The following is a 12,696-nucleotide window of genomic DNA, read 5'->3' as shown; positions in this document are numbered from 1 at the left end:
TGACGTATGGAGAGGAGCTTCTTCGCTTTCGGCAGCTCTCCTGCATAGTGCATATTATTACTACACTCACTTGCATATTTTCTTCTGATGGACTTCCAATTTTCTCTTACTGGAAAAGTGCTCCGGCGAGTGACTGGATACAGTCTCTCGGTACATTGTTCAAGAATCTCTCTGAGATGTACCTAGGATTCTTGAGTCTTAGACAATATATATTTTCAATTTTAATAAATTTTGCCAAATTGCTCTTCAATGTAGCTTTACTAATTTATACTTCCATCCACGGTCTACAAGAGTTTTTATCTCCGTTTTGCAAATACACTGACTCAGGAAACACACAAACGCTTGCAGTTAGACACACCGCTGCTGTCTGAATTTCATGTGAGTAACTTCAGAGCTACAGTATACAGCTCATTAGCAGTTGCAAATACATTAGCAGCAGGCGAGCCAGCTGCCAACAGCTTCTGTGGTGTAGCCCTCCCCCCCACCCACCCCAATCTCACTAGCCCATAGGAGCAGGAGGCTTCCCAGAGCAGGCCAGCACCTCAACTGTGCCATCAGCAACAGCTAAACCCCTTTGCTTTCTAACCCAGTCACCCAAGGCAAGACCTGCAAAGTGGCATGTTGGTGTTTTCATCCTCTTCCCGTAGAATAGCACTCAAATGTGTCTGCTTTTCTGCATCTCCATAACAACGCTCATCAAAAACTGTTAGTGAAGTGTTTGCCTGTGGCCGAGCCTTACAGACACCTGAGACTGGGCTCCAGGTGAAGAATCTCTCTGGCTCTGTCCAACAACATCCCCAGCAATTCATGGAGTTTGAGAAATTCTCAGTTTGACTTTTGACAGAGCTTATTAACTAGTTTCATCCCTTGCCCTCAGTCTACGACTTACTTTCTTTCCTTCTTTTCTGTGTATGAACACAGGTGTGCAGGCGTGGCTGTGTACGAGTGAAGGTCAGAAGATAACTACCCAGACTTGATGGATCCAGGGATCAATTCAGGTTGCCAGGCCTGTGTGTGAATGCCATCTAAGGCCCAGGACATAAGCCTTTTTCCCCCCTAAATAACCGGGGCGGGAGGAGGGGGGTGGCACGTGCGCATGCGCACACGTGTGTGTCCTTCTACCATGAGGGGCTTGGGGATCACACTCGGGTCCTCAGGCTTGGAGGCAGAAGTTTTACCCCTTGAGCCATCCTCCATCTCTTTAGCCCTGAACCTCTTTAGGATACAAACCTCTGAAATGACTTCCCTCATTAGAGGGCCCAGAAGCAGTCACTTAGAGAAACCAATTCATACATTCCCCAGCTGCCTGGCTCAGACTCACTCTGTCCTCTTTAGCCTTAGTACACCCCTTCTAATTTCTGGTCCAGGCGAGGCTTTTTCCCTGATGGCCCTTTTGCTTGTTTGTTTCTTCTTCGCATGTAGAAATTCAGAACCAGATTAACCATTCTCTTTTAAGCTTTTTTTTTTTTTTTAAATAAGGAACGCCATGTCCCTTCTAACCTTCCTCACAGTTGTCTTTCACTAATAGTGCACATCTCCTGATTCAGTGCCAGTCATTCCAATCCACCCTAAAGGTTCTGATGCTGCATCTGGGCGGTGCAGCACCTAACACGGTGATGGTTATTTATCAGTCATTTTATCAGCAGTCTGCTGATTTAATGAATATGACTGTTGACCTGGCTCAGAGTGGCCCGACTTTGTATGTTTAACTGGAACCAAGACTCTAAAAACATGGCAGAGTTGCAAGGAAGTATAATGTGATCACCAGCGAAAGAATCCGGACGGAAATGTCCAGTTCTAATATCTGCAACTCTTGTACAAGCCCGCCCTCCCTGGGTGTCGGTAAACTTTCTGTCCTCAGGCCAGCACCCTTCTCCTCGGTACACTCCCATGCTGACCTTTGGAAGGACTCTTGTTTAGTGGGAGGTCTCTGTTAACCCCTCCTGAGTAAGTGTATGAAGTGGTTTTGCTTTGTGCTCTTTGTTTGCTGTGCAAGAAAAGTCTGGAGGCGGAGGAGTAAGGCTCTGTGGTCCAATTGCTTTCCCTTTCAAATGCTAAAAAGGCCTTTGCTCCTGGGTTAGTGTAATCTGAGAGCTGTGGCTGGCTGGAAGTGATCCATCCTCCTTCCCTTTTGCATCCCAACTCCTACAAGCTAAGGGTAACTTTGTAATGAATAGAAAAAGCCAGGGCTGTGTCTGTCTCCTGTCAACAAAGTCAACACTGCCCTCCAAGCAGCTCCCCATCTGGGGTGGTGACCTCAAGTGAAACACTGAATATAGCAGATTTCATAGTCCTAAAGCTGGCCACAGACCCTAACAGTCCAGCATGGGTCACACTGGAGAAACAGATAAATCCTAGAGGTTGAATTGCTGAAGATGGCGCCATCAAATACTGTGACTCCTTGCAGCCCTGGGTCGGGCTTAGGATGGGGTGACCATTTTTTTGAACGACTCTCCAAATTAAAGAAAACATAAGAGTATGAATAAAGTGAAGTATTAAGCTTTGGAGCGCTCTAGTGAAATTGAGGGTGTACGTCAGCTGTGTGATATAGCCCTATCTAGTCACTCTTAACCAAAGGCGCTGGAAAAGCAGAGCCTTCAAAATCCTGGGGCATGTGACTTATTACCTAAAGCTTTAATTGGGCAGTTTATTAAATGCCATATTTAACAGGGCAAGGTGGCACACACCTTTAATCCCAGCACACTTGGGAGGCAGAGGCAGGTGGAGTTCTGTGAGTTCCAGGCCAACCTGATGTATAGATCAAGTCTAGGACAGCCAGGGCTGTTACAGAGAGGAACTTGAAAAAAAAAAGTCATCTTTAATCTCTGGACCCCAAACAGTAGAAACAGGAGTACAAGTGTGGGAGGAGTTCAGTAGAAATGCTGTGCGCTTCTGTTCTGGGAGCTGCCAGACCCACTTGGCTAGCTTCCTTTAGCAGCTGCCTTTGCTGTTCTGGGCTCCTTGCAGGTGCTTCTGCAATCGTTTCCGGAATGTTTATTATTACTTGGGAACTTAAAGAGTTCCTCATGAGTGCTGGAGCGTGTGAGTGAAGTCCTGACTACTCCATCTTGGGTGAGTGAGAAATCAGAAAGACAAGGTCAGCCTGGGCAAAACAAAACAAAACAAAACAACAACAGAAACAAAAAAAATCCTGTTGGAAAAGAAAAGGAAGGAAGAAACTGTAAGTGGCAGTTGGCAACAACATTTTACTAAAAGCTTAATATGTTCAAGTTTTTCGTTTTATTCGTTTCCTTGGGGTTTCCCCCCTTGATTTACCAACCCACGCATACATTTTTCCCTTTTACTAAACATAGATTTTTTTTTCCTCATACAATAGAATCTGTGTACAGTTTTCCCTCCCTCTACGTCTCCCAGTTCCTCCCCACTTCCTCTTCCATCTGATCTACTCCTTTTCTGTCTCTCATTAGAAAAGAACAGGCTTCTAAGAGATAAGAATAAAATAAAACATAAGATCAGGCAGGCATGGTGGCGCACACCTGTAATCCTAGCACTCTGGGAGGCAGAGGCAGGCAGATCACTGTGAGTTCGAGGCCAGCCTGGTCTACAAAGTGAGTCCAGGACAACCAGGGCTACACAGAGAAACCTGTCTCAAAAAAACCAAATAAATAAATAAATAAATAATAAAGAAGGAAAAGATAAAACCAAAACCATCACATCAAAGTTGAGGAGAGCAAGCCAAGAGAAAAATGAAAGAGCACCAAGAGAAGACACAAGAATCAAAGACCCACTCGTTTATATTTTCAGGAGTCCTGTAACAGTACTAAATTGAAAGCTATAACATGTATGCAGAGGACTTAGTGAAGACCAGTTCTCTTGGTGTTTTCCTCTCCATCTGTCCCCCAAGCTCCTCCTCCCTCTTGTTTGCGGGGTTCCCTGAGCTCTGTGGGGAGGGATTTGATGGAGACATCTCATTCAGAGAGGTGTGTTCCAAGGCCTCTCTTTCTCTGCATAATGTCTTACTGTGGGTGGTATTTGTTCTTATCTGCTGAAAGAAGAAACCTCTCTGATGATGGATGAATAAGATCTCAATCTCTTGTGTAACAGAATATCATTAGGAGTCATTTTATTGTTGCTTTTTTTTTTTTTTAAGACTAGTAGGATTTTGTTTTACCCTAGATCTCTGGGCTATCTAGACTCTGGTTCTTGGTCACCCAAACAGTGTCAGGTATGGGTTCCATCTCATGAAGTAAGCCTTAAGTCAAATCAGGTATAAGTTGGTTACTCCTACAAGGTTTGTGCCACCATTGCCATAACATATTTTGCAGGCAGATCAAAGGTTTGTTTTATGGTTGGTATTTGGTTTTCTATTTTATTGGCCTTCAAAGTACTTTTCTGTGTTATAGACACTAGAACATGGTCAGAGAGTGGGGGCTGGGGGTGTGGGGTGGGTTCTATGTAGGCATCAGCTCAAGCTCTTTATGTTTAATGAGTTGCTTGGGTATTATCATTGGCAATCTTGCTATCAATTTGTGAAGAACAACTTACTATCTTGGCAACAGTCTAGATTGTTTGGGGGATTTATTAATCTTACAGATTTGAGAAGAAAGACCATCAACCTAAATCATGGCCAAATTAGGTAAGCAGGTTTTTTGTTTTTTTTTTTTTTTATTCCTGTATATGGGCTGTCTCTCCCTAAGGTGGGGCTCAAGAAATCAGCATTGGACATGGTGAAGGTAGGTAGGGGCTTTTGTAGCTCAGGAGTAGGGGGTTTCCAAATGGGGGAATTGGGAGGCAAATAGGTGGGATTACAGAAGCATAACAAGGTGGTCATAACAACCTCCTAAAACAGACATGCTTACAAGGTGGTCATAACAAGGTAATGACAAATTATTCCATAACAAGGTCGTCATAAAAACTGTTTGAAACAAAGGCTTGGTTAGACCTTGCTGAAACAGGCAGCACAGAGCCATTTGTAGTTAAGGTTCCAGGAGGGGCATAGAACAATTCTTGAAATAGATTTAAATATAAACAGCAATGAATCTAGTTTGTTTTTTAAATTAGATTTAAGGACAGCTTCCAAGCCCATGATGGAGGCAGGCTAGCTTATCAATTTTCATGGGATCTGTTTGTCCAACAACTCTTTTGGATGAAACGCAGCCCCAGCACTAGATGCTTCAGTTGGTGATAAGACATGACCAGGAGGAGTTCCATCTTCCTCATTATTTCGAGACTTCAGTAGGACCACCTTTGCATATTATAGGAATTTTCCACTGCCCTTGGTTTCCATACTACCCCTCAAAGGCTTTTTAATTCTAGCTCTCTCTCCCCTCATTTCCTCCCTCAGTTCCCTCTCTCCTCCCTCTTTCCACCAGATCTTCTCATTCTTGCCCCTCCCATCTTCAGTTCACTCATAATATCTATTTCCTGTTCCCAGGGTGCCTCCACCCACCCTGTCCCTTCCTCTATGCCTAACCTTTCTGTGTCTACAGATTGTAGCTTGATTAACATTTATTATATGTCTACTATTCATATATAGGTAAATATATACCATATTTATCTTTCTGGTCTGGAAATATCACTCAGGATGGTTTATTTCTAGTTCCATGATTTGCCTGCAATTTTCTTTCTTTCTTTCTTTCTTTCTTTCTTTCTTTCTTTCTTTCTTTCTTCCTTTCGCCTGTAAATTTTATGGTTATTTTTTAAAGAGCTGCATAATACTCCATTGTGTAAATGTACCACATTTTCTTTACTCATTCTTTTGTTGAAGACCATCTAGGTTATTTCCAATTTCTTCCTATTGTGAGCAGAGCAGCAATGAACATGATTGAGCAAGTGCTCCTATGGTAAGATAAAGTATCCTTTGTGTATATGCCCAAGTATGGTATAGCTGGATCTTGAGGTAGAGAGATTTGAATCTTTCTGAATAACCACCATACTAATTACCATAGTGGTTGTACAAGTTTTCACTCTCACCAGCAATATAGGAGTGTTCTCCTTGATCCACATCCTTGCCAGCATGCGCTGTCACTTGTATTATTGATCTTAGCCATTCTGACAGGTGTAAGATAAATCTTAAAATTGGTTTGCTTTGCATTTCTCTGATGACTAAGGAAATTGAGCATTTATTTAACTATTTCTCAGCCATTTGAGTTTCATCTATTGAGAATTCTCTGTTTAAATGTGTACTTCATTTTTAATTAGGTTATATGGGGTTTTTTAAAATAACAAGTTTCTTGAATTCTTTATAAATCTTGAATATTAATCCTCTATTGGATGTGGGGTTGGTAAAAAGTCTTTTTCCATTCTGTAGGCTGCCACTTGTTCCAAATGATGGTGTCCATTGCCCTACAGAAGCTGCTCGATTTCACAAGGTCCTACTTATCAATTAGTATCTGTGCCACTGGTGTTGTGTTCAGGAAGTTGTCTCCTGTGCCAACGTGTTCAAGGTTACTCCCCACTTTCTCTTCTATCAAGTTCATTGTACCTGGTTTTATGCTGAGGTCTTTGATCCATTTGGAATTGAGCTTTGTACAAGATGATAGATATGGATCTATTTTCATTCTTCTCCATGTAGTCATCCAGTTGATTTGCTTTTTAAACCAGTCAAAGCCTGTTTTTATTCTCCTCATGCAGTTCACTTAACTTGATTTAATGTGTAATCTTCTACAACTGTGCAAAAGGCAGTACAAGCATCAGTTTGTGAGGTGTGGAGTGTGTCCTGGGCTTATAGTAAGTAAAAAAAAAAAACCACCAATAACCCCAAGGATGAGTTGGGAAGCAAAGAACAGAGTGCAAAGGTGTAGTTCTCGGCTTAGAGTGCTGGGCTTAGCTGAGGAGACATCTGACTGTGGAATTCTGAGCTCTGCTGCCAGTGGTGTGAGAGCAGCAGGGTTAACCCTCAGTTATATGCACTTGAGCTTCCTAAATCTCAACTTGGCTCATCTATAACATTGGGATATTTATAGGCTTTCCCTGAGTGTCAGTGTGAGCATCACATGAGAACCACCTCTCAAAGCACTAGGAGCCGTCACCAGAACTGGGAAATATTTGTTATTACTAAGAGAGCCCCATGTGAAGTCTACAGTGAGTTTTATATGTGGCACTTCATGTTCACTGGGGCTTTAAGTGACCTGAGATGGAGAAATGAAGACAGGCAAGAAGCTGGCTTTATTGGGTCTCTATATACCGCTTTTACTAAATCAACCACTCAAAGATTTGTAAGATAAGTGCTCATGTCTAGGTAATAAACCACAGACACACAATGTAATAGTATTCTTTTCAAGACAACAGAGCTTGCATTTGACACATCACCCATACCCCCCCCTTTTTTTATTAGTGTATCATTCAGTAGGGATGTACCCATGTTAGCTTTGCTTGTTTATAGTGATAAGGACTGAACAGCGCTCTGAGCCTGTTAGGCAAGTACGCTTCCACTGAGCCTCCCCCACCCCCAGTCCACTAGCAGGATTAGCTGGACTATATAGAGATATCAGCTATGAAGGTTTTGTTGTAGTTTCCATTGTCATTGTTTATGATGTCATCTAGGTGTTTATCACATCAGGCTGAAAGGCCACCCTTATTCTCAACTCAAGAAATCCACTTGGCCACTGCAGAGTGGGCTTCATGTTTGTATCTAGTCCAGGTTTTGGGCAGACGTACTTCGTAGAACATCTCTTACAGTGAGGCTACGGGGACCTGCTTTGGGGGCTCTCCTTGCCTGAAGTATAGTGGAAGTAGAGAAGGAATTATCCCCTCATCTGGTGTGAGACGTCAGACAAGTGACTCCTCTGTAATAAAATGATGCTGATATGAACACTGCCTTTATTAGTGTTTCTAATGGTTGTCGCTTGGGTTTTTAAGATTGATTTTATTTTTAATTATGTGTTTATAGGGGAGGTGGAGGTGTATGCACGCTTGTGGAGGCTGGAGACATCAGATTCCCCTGGAGCTGGAGTGACAGGTAAGTGCGAGTCACACAACCTGGGTGCCTGGAACTGAGCTCATCTGTAAAAGTAGTATGTGCTCCTAATAGTGAGCTATTTCTCTAGCCCATTGTTATTTGGTGGGGAATGGAAAGGAGGATAGTATAAGTCAGGCAAATCACACAAAGGATACAAGTAGTCGTGTGTGTGTGTGTGTGTGTGTGTGTGTGTGTGTGTGTGTTCTGAAAGTCTAGAAGGTGATTGACATTTGTTTACAAATTGTATGTCACAGTAGGGCCTTTGTATTTACTCCCACATCTGTGAATTTTTAAAATTATTTCCAATTAAATGTGTTTATTCATTTGTGTGAGAAAGGTACACAAGCATGCTGTGGAGTGCATGTGGAGTGCATGTGGACCAGAGGAGAGCTTCTAGAAGTTTCTTCTCTCCTATCACATCCATGCCAAAGACTGAGCTCGGGTTGTCAGGCTTGGCATCAAATGCCTTTATCCACTGAGGCATCTTTCTGGCCCTTTGCAATATTTTTATTTTTTTCAAAGATTTGCTTATTTTATGTATGAGTGTTCTGCCTGTACACCCACACGCCAGAAGCAGGCATCAGATCACATTACAGATGATTGTGAGCCACCAGGTGGTTCTGGGAATTGAACTCAGGAAGAGCAGCCAGTGCTCTTAACCTCTGAACCATCTCTCCGGCTCCCATGCAATATTTTTTATTAATAAACATATGTTAAATAATTCTGTTTTGATAAGTTTCTGTAAAAACAACAAGGAATCCCTGTGCTAGGGGTTTTGTTTTTGGTTTTGTTTTCAAAAGTTGTGGTTTTGTCAAGTTGAAGTTTAAACACGTTCTAGTCTCATCCCCGAATTCACCACTAGTTGCTGCAACATCGTTTGGAAGCTCACTCCTTAAGAAGTCTGTGGATTGAGCCAGGCATGGTGGCTCATGCCTATAGCCTCACCTCTATGGGAACGGAGGCAGGAGGATTTCTGTAAGCACAAAGTTAGCTTGGACTACAGAGTGAGGACCTGTCTCAGAAACAAAACAACAACAAATTCTATGGCCTGGTCTGGAGGCATCACTCAGTGATAGAGCATGTGCTAGATACTACGCTGCCTCTAGCACTAACTGTTTTTTCCTAATTTGAACCTTTTTAAAGATTATGAACTAATTTTCAGTTTTGGTTGGTTTGGTTTTGATAGATCTATACCCTCATACATCCTGGCATTAGACAGATATGCCTACTACCATGAAAGAAAGCGAGAATCTGGTGGGGCTTGTGTGCTGTGCATGGAAGCTCCCACTGGACCGGCAAGACTTGACAGGGGGTAAAGGTGCTTTCCCTGGAGTCTGATAATGTAAGCTGCATTCTGGAAACCCACACCATGGACAGGAGCCTGAGACTGATCAGCTAGGATGGGGATCCCAAAGCAACAGTCCTGAGAGTCCTTTCTGGAGACCAGGAATTGTGAGGAGAGCTCTGCCTCCGATCATTTGTTACCTCAGAAATGAGAACTCTGCCTAAAGACTGTGAAGAGCAGTGCCAAGCGGCACCTGCACAGTTGGTTGGGCCGGTTCATTTGGACTAGCACGTTTACCCTCTCCCTACGCCTTGCCCCAACTTATGGCGCGGGCTCAAGTCCTTTAAAAAGACCCCAGACTAGCAGCTCATTGGTACCCTATTTCCTGGGGGCCCATATGAATCTATAATAAATTTCTTCAAATTCAGCCTCTGGGGTCCGTAAATGTTATTCTTCAATTTGAACAACAAGAACTCAAAAACCAGGGAGTCCTACCATGCAGCCATGGAAAACCTTGACCTTCTGATCTCTTGTCTCTACCTCCTGAGTGTTTGGGCTATAGACAAGAACCCAAAAATATAGGCTCAGGGAAACTTTGGGTATCCAGGACCCTACATTTCCCAAGAAAGACACTGACTGACTGCCATAAACTGTCCTCTGACCTCCACATGTCCACCATAAATTGATTGTTCCCCGCTGCCCGCACCCCCCCTCTGCCCCATTGGTTAGTTTTCATAGGTCTGTTTATCCCAGGACAATTTTGAATTCCATTCTCTAAGCTGGGGAAGTATGCTTAACACAGAAAGAAAGGGTCACCAACCCATCATGAGAACCAAGAGACCAAATCAAGGATTATTAGCTAAGACAACAGAATCCACGCTCTTGGAAGCCACTGCTTTGGTAACCAGCTGTCAGTGGGAGGAGAGGAGAGTGACATGAGCTGCTAGAGGTGACTGGGTTTTGTAGCCCAGGTATTAGGAAGTGCGGGGAATCATAAAGAGGGTATGTGTGTATGAATGACAGCAGGCTTGGACCCGAGGCGTGTGTGGGGGAGTAATGTGCGAGTGGGATGTACAGGTGGAGAGTTCAAAACACACCATTCCTTCTGTGAGCAGGCGCCCCCAGGAACACATTCCTAACTCCCTGTTGGATATGTGGCTTTTATTTATCAATCGCACAGCAGCATGGAGACAAGCTGCCTATCATGCTACCTCTCCCACCGTCTGCCTTCACCTTGTCACTACCCCCATTCAGTCTGATAATATTTTTATTTATCCTCTTTCGTCATTCCTCGGCATCCCTTAGGTACCAAATCCAGTCAGTGACATCTTTACATCTCCGACTTCTATGCACATTTTGCATCTTCCATGACTGCTTCTTTCTCCCGGATTCCTTCACCCATTGTGGGCCCTTGTCTCTGGTCTGTCTTGTATCAGCCCATTCTGTCTATCACTGTCAACTTACCCATCTCCAAAGCCCAAATCCACAGCTCATGCCTTTTCTCATAAACTGGCACTGACCCACTGCAATCAACAAGAGAATTCAAATCCATTCCTATTAGTTAAAGGGAACTGCTCAGCATTGGGAGCCCATTCTCCTCTGAGTTTTGCTCATTTCCTCTACTCTTTTTTGTTTTATTTTTATTTTATTTTGTTTTTTGTTTTTGTTGTTGCTTTGGTTTTTCAAGACAAGGTCTCTCTGTGTAGCCTTGGCTGTCCTGGATTCTCTTTGTAGACCAAGCTGGCTGGCCTCAAACTCACAGAGATCTGCCTGTCTCTGCCTCCCGAGTGCTGGGATTAAAGGTGTGCTCTACCACACCTGGCTCATTTCCTGTACTCTTAAAGGAGCATCTGAGTAGTAGAACACAGGTGTTATGAAGGGAAGAATGGAAAAAATGAAGGCACATCTGGAGACAGGGAACAGAAGGCAATATGGAGGGAGAAGGAGGGAAGATGTTTGTACACCAAGGATGTTTGAAAAAGCCATAGGGAAATATTATGTTGTTAAAAATACAGATATAATATATATAAGTGTGTGTGTGTGTGTGTGTGTGTGTGTGTGTGTGTGTGTGTATGTGTATGTAGTTTAAAGTTATGCCACTCAAGATGATACTACTTCCCCCAAGAGTCATGGATGGTTTTAACAAAATCCATAGCACCAGGCATGGGGAAATCTCCCTTCCAGCTTTCATCAGGGAAATCCAAGAGACACCCCAAACAATATCAGCTGTTGCCTTGTCCTTGGTTGCCTTCGGAACTTGAAGGTAAGACCCTAATACCGAAGACACCATAAGCTTCAAACATGGGACTTGGAAGAATCAAATTGGCACTACTGACCTAGGAGTCTCCTCCCTGAGGGATAGCTCTCACTGTATCTGCAGGTGCTATGCAAGCTGCCAAGAGAAAAAAAAAAGTAATCAATATTCCTACTCAACAGTAAATCCTGTCGACCATAACAATAATCAATCTGGCAAGGTATATTCAAGGGTGCAGTAGTGGCACTTATATCTTAGTGGTAACCAAAGCCACCTAATTGGATTTAAGGCCATGCTCACCAGGAGGGAAATCATGCCTGGTATTGAAAACCTAGCCAATTATTGATGGCTGGTGAGGTCATGAACCCTAGAGGAAAACCTACTACTGTTATGCTCAAATTTTGAGAGACTCCCCAAACAGACCACCCAAAAGCCTAGTCCAAATGCAACGGCAAGGAAGTCTTTACTGCGGGTTTGAAGCCAGGCCACATCTCTTACGCACTGACATAGCAGATACAGGGAAGTGGCTCTAAGTCTCAATTGAGAGGGTTTTTTCATAGGTTTTAGAAAAAGAAAAAAAAATTTTTTTTTCTAGACAGGGTTTCTTTGTGTAGCCTTGTCTGTCCTGGACTCACATTGTAGACCAGGCTGGCCTCGAACTCAGAGGGATCCACCTGCCTCTGCCTCCCACGTGCTGGGATTAAAGACATGCATCACCAAAGCAATGGGTTTTACAATATTTGATTGGGTGGCATTTGGGCAGAAAAGCTGCAAGCAGGGAGTTACAAGCCTTGGCGTTTTGTGGTTGGGTAATAGGTGTAAGGACAAGTTGGCCTAAAGAAAAGATTGGTTGAAGCAGTCATGGGGGCGTTAGGAACTTTGGCCTGGCTTCTCCTAATTGGTTGTTGCTATGTGCCAGACCACCTGCTGGTCAGCTTGACCAGCAGAGAGTATATTTGGACTTTCCCAAGGTGAGCTGATTGTGTTGCTAGGGAATATTTTTCTGCTTACCTATTTTGTGGTTTTTCCTGGAATCTGGGTTCAGCCCTTGGCCAGGTTTAACACAAAATGGAGTTTGTCTGGTTGTCACACTAGTACCATTTTCCAAAACTAGTATAATTCCTAACTGCATTCTAAATACCAATTCTTGTTTCCAAAGATAGGTGTAGTTCTTATTCTTCAGCAAGGAAGCTTCTTTTTGCAGTAGATGGAGACAGAAATCTGCAACTGGTTAAA

At 43.3% G+C, this 12,696-nt stretch overlaps 1 long non-coding RNA gene across 1 annotated transcript; it reads right to left on the bottom strand.

The window, feature by feature from the left end:
- Positions 1 to 2,586: 2,586 nt before the first annotated feature.
- Positions 2,587 to 11,858, bottom strand: LOC311607696. Its single transcript, XR_014782706.1, has 3 exons — positions 11,543 to 11,858; positions 6,446 to 6,630; positions 2,587 to 3,151 (listed from the first exon to the last, which is right to left on the bottom strand). It is a non-coding gene; the product is annotated as an uncharacterized lncRNA (long non-coding RNA).
- Positions 11,859 to 12,696: the final 838 nt, after the last annotated feature.

This window comes from Acomys minous (genome assembly GCF_964271855.1).
Source record: "Acomys minous genome assembly, chromosome: 10".
Classification (NCBI taxonomy): domain Eukaryota; kingdom Metazoa; phylum Chordata; class Mammalia; order Rodentia; family Muridae; genus Acomys; species Acomys minous.
The sequence above is the reverse complement of the archived record's forward strand: the minus strand, read 5'-3'. Positions and strand labels throughout refer to the sequence as shown.